The sequence below is a fragment of the Nycticebus coucang genome, chromosome 9 (genome assembly GCF_027406575.1).
Source record: "Nycticebus coucang isolate mNycCou1 chromosome 9, mNycCou1.pri, whole genome shotgun sequence".
NCBI classification, from domain to species: Eukaryota; Metazoa; Chordata; class Mammalia; order Primates; family Lorisidae; genus Nycticebus; species Nycticebus coucang.
The window spans coordinates 72,760,591-72,768,336 of NC_069788.1; the positions used below are offsets into that span (position 1 = coordinate 72,760,591).

At 40.7% G+C, this 7,746-nt stretch overlaps 1 pseudogene; it reads left to right on the forward strand.

The window, feature by feature from the left end:
- Positions 1-243: 243 nt before the first annotated feature.
- Positions 244-3,455, forward strand: LOC128594107 (T-cell activation inhibitor, mitochondrial-like; annotated as a pseudogene).
- Positions 3,456-7,746: the final 4,291 nt, after the last annotated feature.

Below are 7,746 nucleotides of genomic sequence, written 5' to 3' on the forward strand. Positions count from 1 at the left end.
AGTCCCAGCTACTCGGGAGGCTGAGGCTACAGAATCGCTTAAGCCCAGGAGTTGGAGGTTGCTGTGTGAGGCCACAGCACTCTACCGAGGGCCATAAAGTGAGACTCTGTCTCTACAAAAAAAAAAAAAAAAAATCAGACAATTTACACTGGTTAAAAAACATCAATTTATTTTAAACATTCTTGTAAACTTGTTCACATTGGTCATAGATAGACATTACACATGATGTTACATTCATTTTGGTCTTATTAAATTTATTTTCATTATCAACATTTTTGCTCTTAAAGGAAATTATGTTCTCCACACTTTCCGTCTCTGAATTTTTCTGTAGTTTTAGAGTCCATCCATTTACTTAGAACTATACGTATTTTCACGTTCTTTTTTACCCAGGATTTAAGAATACTTTAAATAGAGTTAAAAAAAATCTGAATATAAAATACAATGTTCAAAAGAATGTTATCACTTGTGATTCTTGATTTGATTAATAAAATGCAACTACGACTCTAAAATAGTTACAAATTAACTGCCTTGAAATGTCCATACAACACTAGAATGGACTTTGCAACCTGAAGAGAGCTAAGGTTGCAAAGCCAGCACTCAAAACCTCACAGAGGCTCCGGTTCTGTTCAACGTGTGGGTCAGGAGGGTGCCTGTGTACGGCAGGAGGAGTGTTTCTGCTGAGAGACACACAGGACTTTTAAATGCTAGAGGTAATACATGGGTTTTAAAGTAAAGTTGGAAAGTGTAAGTTCAGAGAAGAAGAAATAAATGTCTGTTAGCAGAAGTAAAGAGGAAACCCCAACTGCTCCTCACACAATGTGAAGAACCCCACGCCACCTCCTGTGTGCACTGTGCCCTGGCCGAGGCCTGCACTAGCCTCCCAGTTTACAAAAATGAACCATACTCTTTCTTCTAACACAAGGGTCGGCGAATTATGGCCTGTGGGCCACACCTGGCCCACCACCTATGTTTGTATGGCCCAAGAACTAAGAATGGCATTTCCACTTTTATTTTATTTTATTTAATTACTTAATTTATTTTTTCAGGGACAGAGTCTCACTTTATCGCCCTCGGTAGAGTGCCGTGGCATCACAGGTCACAGCAACCTCCAACTCCTGGGCTTAGGCGATTCTCCTGCCTCAGCCTCCTGAGTAGCTGGGATTATAGGCGCCCGCCACAACACCTGGCTATTTTTTGTTGTTGCAGTTTGGCCGGGGCCAGGTTCGAACCCACCATCCTCAGTGTATAGGGCCGGCGCCCTACCTACTGAGCCACAGGTGCTGCCCGGTATTTCTACTTTTAAAAGGTTGGAGAAAAAAATATCAAAAGAAGAAGAGTGTTTTATAAACATAAACTTATCTGAAAATCAAATTTGAGTATTCATAAATAAGGTTTTACTGAACACAGGTATGGTCTGTGCCGCTTTTGCTCAGAGCTGTGCCCTCTGAGCACATGGTCTTGTCTTAAGATGTGGAAAGGAAACTGAAACAGAGAGGCGCCCCCTTCCTTTGCTCCTTCCGGACTTCCTGGTCTACCAGCACCCATACCAGTTCCTCTTCATCTTCCCTCCTGTTATAGCAGGTGACGTTTCCCTGCTCCTGTCAAAGGTCAAATCCTTTCTTCTCTGGATCCCATCCCTGCCTGATTGTCAACAGCCTCTCTTTCCTCTTTTCTCTCTCCTTTTTATCATCTCTTATATCCTTTTCTGCTAGATCACTCTTACTAGTATTCAATGGTGCTTTAATTCCCTGAAACAGTCCTCCCTTCACGCAGCCTGTACCACTCCAGCTCTCTGTTCCCCTTGCGGGGACACTTGTGAATGTTTTCCTTGGGCCCTGACCCCACTCTCTAACCTCCCACCTTCTCACTGCTCCACGGGACTCAATCTTGTAAGGGCCACCTTACTGCCAAAACCAGAGGGGACTTCTGCCTTGGTTCATTTTGTTTTGGTATAAAGGAATACCTGATACTGAGTAATTTGTAAAGAAAAAAGGTTTAGCTCCCGCCTGGGCTCACCTTGAGTGACCTACCATGGTCGCAGGTGGAGCTCTGCCTGCCCAGCTGAGATTTCAGGGGTGGTGACTCAGAACTGTGGCAATTAATGGATGTTTGAAAGCTGATGTACATAAATATTCAGAAATGTTTTGCCACCTGAGACCTGTGAGGAGGTTGGATCTAGAGAAGATATTTTCACACTGGTTTGTCTATTCAAGAACTTTATCAGGAGCTGAAGCAGTCAATGCATTGAGGCCTTTCTATTTTGCAGTACATCTAGATTTCTTTGGACAACACCCCAGAGAAAGGGAAGTCAATGAAAATTCTCTCAAGAGATTAAGTGTCTACTTAGAAAACCTTTAGAAACCAGGCTTCAAGTCTTTGAAACCAACTCAACTTACATTTTATGTAAGAGGGACGGACCAGAATTCCTCTGATGGCCACGAACCTTTAGTACTTCTGTTTATCTACTGAATGTATCCAAAGCTTGAATACTAATGTGCCTTCCCAGCCACTCAAAGAAGCTAAAAGGATGTCTGACAAGCCCATTAAATGGGATAAGTCTTATTACTCTTTTACTAGATTCAAGGACCCTGAAGATGACCTTGAACAAGTCTCAAGAATGGAAACAACTCTAACACCCTGGTTAGATAACAATGGAAAAAGTGCTGTTAAAAAGTTGAAAAATAGTTTGCCACTTAGAAAAGAACTTGATCGTTTAAAAGATGAATTGTCTCATCAGTTGCAACTCTCAGATATCAGGATGCACAATCCTATTCACAGACCGTTCTGGCGTGAGGGCAGTGGGCCATGTGATGCTAGACACAACAAATGTCCATAACCACTGGACAAAGCTTTTTGAAAGATTTCCAAGTTATTTTGACCTTCAGAGGAAGCTGATGCTTCTGGAAGACCAAATAAGCTAACTTTTAGGTGGCATACAAGTTGTTTATTTTGACGAATTATAGCCAGTATTGACACTTGAAGAATATTACTCTCTTCTTGATGTGCTCTATAACAGGATATTGAAAAATAGAATACATTTTCATCCTCAAAGTCTGTGTGGTTTACAAATGATCCTTAACAGTGACAGATATGCTCCAAGCTTGCATGGACTGGGGCACTTTAACATCCTAGTACTCTGTGATCCAGCAAATCTCCAATGGTTTATTCTTACCAAAGCTCAGCACGCAAGAGAGAACATGAAAAGAAAAGAAGAGTTAAAGATTATGGAGAATGAATTGATACAGGCTTCAACAAAGACATTTTCTCTGGAAAAGTTATATAAGGAGCCCAGCATTTCTAGTATACAAATGGTGGATTGCTGTAAGAGACTTCTAGAACAATCATGGCCTTATCTACATGGGATGCACCTGTGCGTTTTACATTTTTACTCTGTTATGCAAGATGGAGACCTTTGTATTCCTTGGAATTGGAAGAATGGAGAAGCCATTAAGTAAAATAGAAATCTATTTTATTTTTTTAAAGAGATAAGAAACTGTTAAATTAAACTTATTTAAATCCAAAAAAAAAAAAAAAGGAAAGAAAGAAAGAAAGATAGAAAGAAAGAAAAAGGTTTATTTGGCTCTCAATTCTGACAGCTGGAAAAATTCAAGATTGGATATCTGGCAAAGGGCTCGGGCTGCTTCCACTCATGGCAGAAAGCAAAGGGGAGCTGGTGTGTACAGAGATCACATATAGAGGAAGCAAGAAGAGCGAGGTACTGTGCTCTTTTTCTTTCTTTCTTTTTTTTTTTTTTTTAACAAGGAGCTCTCTGGAGAAGAGGACAAGAACTCACTGCCAGGAGAGGGCATTGATCTACTCATGAGGGATCTGCTCTATGACCCAAACACCATCCGTGAGACCTCACTTCCAGCACTGGAGATAAAATATCAACATGAGATTTGGGGAAAAACATCCAAACCATAGCAATTTCTCTTTACTAATTCTCAAACTTTCAGCAACACTTGATACTTCTCTTTGTCTTAAAACTATTTTTTCCCCTTGGTTTTGGCACACCATTCTCCTCTGCCTTTTTTTTTTTTTTAATTCACTGGTTATTTCTTTACTGAGTGTTCCTCCTGAACCCAGGCTCTTGTTTCTTTCTTGGGATGTTTCTTCTCTCTGTGTGGTCTCTCTAGATTATTCCACTCAGTTCCTTACTTTAAAAACCATCAACGTGCAAACAATTTCCAAGATACTTCTAGCTCTGACCTCTTCCCTGATATCCACTCTCTGAAACTGCTTGACTGCTGATGACATTCTCACTGGGAAGGCTAATAGGCATTTCCAGTGACAAATAGCCGACACAGAATGCTCGGTTTTCCACCACAAACCTGTTCCTACTCTGGTCTTTTCTCAGCTGAGCAAATGGAACTACAATAGACTCAGTTGTTGAGGCCCCAAATCTTGGAATCATGTGAGATTCTTCTTTTCTGATTCTGTATTCCTAGCTACCCCCACCCCAAATATGGTTCATCAGCAATTCATGCCAGCTCTGCCTTCAAAATACTTCCTGAATCCATCTTCACGGATGCCACCCTAATCCCCACCCCACTCCTCATACCTGGCACCCTGAAGTAATAACTTCATAGTTTCTCTCTCTCCACCGTTACACCTGTTCCTTCAGCATGGTCTGACTCCTCCCCATCTCTCCAAACGCACCTGCTACCACTCTCTTCCTCACTCACTGCACTATTATCTGTGCTTGCCCCTTGACCATGCCCACCCCACTCCCTCTTGGAACTTTCACCGAAGCTTTTCATTGTTTAATTTTCCTCTGAGGGTTTTTCTCTCACAACCCAAATTAAAGCAGACCCTCCTTCTACCTTATAGAATTGTCTTCACTCTACAAATATATCTTTATGGAGTTCTTTATTTTATCTTTTTGGAGTTCTTTATTTTATCTTTTATGGAGTTCTTTATGGAACTTTTCTCTTTTGGAACGTGAGCTCCGTGAAAACAGGAACTTCTCATGTACCCCCAGCTCCTAGACTTGACCTTGCTCTTAATCAGTACTCTGGATTGGTTTTAGTTCCAAACCTATTGTATTTTTTGTCTTTTTCCAGGCAATTTCCCACCCATGTTTGTAAGCATAATTTTGCATACTACTTTTTTCACTCAATATAAGTAGGTATTTTTAACATGTTATTTAACCATATTCATCAACGTCCTTTTAACAATTGTATAATACAATGTTCCGCAACTGTTTACTTTGGTGTATTTCATTACAATTTGACATTGAGGTCATTTCTAATTTTTCAGTTATGAACATGTTAATTCATTTTTGTGGGTACATGTGTGTGTTGCCCTGTTTTTTTCTGAGCCACTGGAAGTGAATTGATAGAGGCTCATGAGCCTGTAGCATCCTTTTAGAGTGCTGCGCACCTGGTCCGGCTTGAATGGGAGAATAAACTGAGTCTAGAGTGCAATTAGCATTTGAATTAGTAACATGAGGATAAGCAGGTGATTAGCCCATTGAGCAGCTGTTGATGGTGTTAATGAGACACTGTCTGACAGCTTGAGCTTCCAATGTAGGGTTTATTAGCAAACGATTATGAGAAAAAAGAGCTATTGGTTTTATAAATACATGAAAATAAAGCTTCTAAAATAAAGTCCTTTCAAAGTGCTTTAAACCAAACTAAACTAAACTGATTCCAACTCCTCAACCAAGTTGCTTATTTAAAAAGTGAACAGCACAAATACTCACATTTTATACTTCCTGCCTTTTGTCTGAAGTGCTCAGAGTGATTTAAAGATGTTCTTATCATGCCCTTTTAGTGAGGAAAGGAGCTCTTACAATGATTCAATGTCTGCATTTTGCCTGTGAGGAAACTGAGTCACTGAACTGTCTGCAGACTTTTGTAGGAGTCACACGTTGAAATAACAAGGACAAAATTAGAACTCAGCTCCAGACTTGAAACATCAGCTTCTAAAATAAAGCTTTTTGTTGGTGGAGGTGGTGAAAACTACATTGAGATTTTTAGAGTTAGTAACGGATGAGAACATTTTTATTATGTGTGATGTTTAGCTTGACAGTTTTCTTTTAATGACCTGTTTTGAAGTAGAGGTATGGAACCCTTGCAATCAGAGTGGGCAGAGGCCTGACAGAAAGGATTACTGCTACTATTTGCTTTGTTTTCAGATAAGGTAATGCTTCTTAAGTTTTTTTGCCTTAAATTTGGGGTTTGTGGCTTTAGAATCCACACAGATGTAAAATTACCACAGGTTACTTCATTACAACTAGAGGTCCAGGTTTTTCAGAATTTCTGCAAAACTCTGCAAAGCTTTCCTTAAGCCAGACTTCTTGGTGAAGAAGCATCAAAACCTTAGCAAAAGGAATGCCGGGAAGAATGTGAGTTTGATGAATGCAAATGTTCTTTTCTTTTTTTTTTGTAGAGACAGAGTCTCACTTTATGGCCCTCGGTAGAGTGCTATGGCGTCACACAGCTCACAGCAACCTCCAACTCCTGGGCTTAAACGATTCTCTTGCCTCAGCCTCCCGAGTAGCTGGGACTACAGGCGCCCGCCACAACGCCCGGCTATTTTTTTTTTTTTTGGTTGCAGTTCAGCCGGGGCCGGGCTTGAACCCGCCACTCTCGGTATATGGGGCTGGCGCCTTACTGACTGAGCCACAGGCACCGCCTGCAAATGTTCTTTTCTTCGGTGTACAGATGTGTTTGGACATAGATGGTATGTCGCTCTACTGGGCTTCATTCTCCATGCAAACTTTCCCAATATAACACCTGGAAACAAACGTTATTTATTCCTTAACATGTACACAATAAGAGCGGTTTTCCTGTCAAATAAATTAAAATCATTATCCTTTAGAAAGGTGATTTCTGTCTTTTTTTTTTTTTTTACCATTAATGAAAAGTAGAAGTACACACCCACCACAGTGCTGAATTCTTTTCTCTTTGCCAATCAAATAATGTACCAGTGTTTAGATCTGAGGGAAGATTAATCAACCCACCTGTCTGTGCCTGGGTTAAGTTACTTCTGATTGAGCATTTGTATGCGTGTTAATCATCCCTTGTATTTTTTTTTTCATGATCAGAAGGATAGACAGAAGGTTCGATTACCCAAAGAAGTAACCTAGCACTTTATTTGCTTGTAAGAGAGAACTCATCTCTTATACATTTTTTGGAAGGTGGTGGTAGTGAGGAGGAGGGGTTAGGATAGGTTTAGGTTAAATTTATACAGATGTGTTGTGTCCATGACCCAAATATCGCATGGAAATGACATTAAAATTAATTATTTCTCTGAAAATCAAATGTAATTGGGCATCTGTATTTTTTATTTGCTAAATCAGGTTGGCTAGGCAGGTTAGTGCTGGGAATTCTTCATGGACAGCAGTCCTGGTAGTCTTCCTGGCAGACGTGGCCTCGCTGTGCTGGGTTTGCTTTGGACCTGGAGATGGGCCAGCTGCTTGGGTGAAGAGCTGCCTCTCTCCTCAGGAGAAAGATGGGAGTCATAACAGTTCATCGAGATCTTCCGGGTCCTCGGTTAATACGTAATATTAAAGAAAGTTATTGGTTTTAGAGAACTCTGGTAGCCTGCCGTCCTTGTTATCTTAACTACTAACGAATGCTTCTAGACCGTTAAGATGGGGCAAAGGAATGGGGTGGGGGGAGAGGAAAATCTGGGTGGTGCAATGGTATGACCTTTGCTCCACTATCAACTGTTCTGGAAGAGTTCTTTCAGCAAGGAAGAAATGCGGGGTCGCTGAGTGACGTTTTATGCCTTGAACGA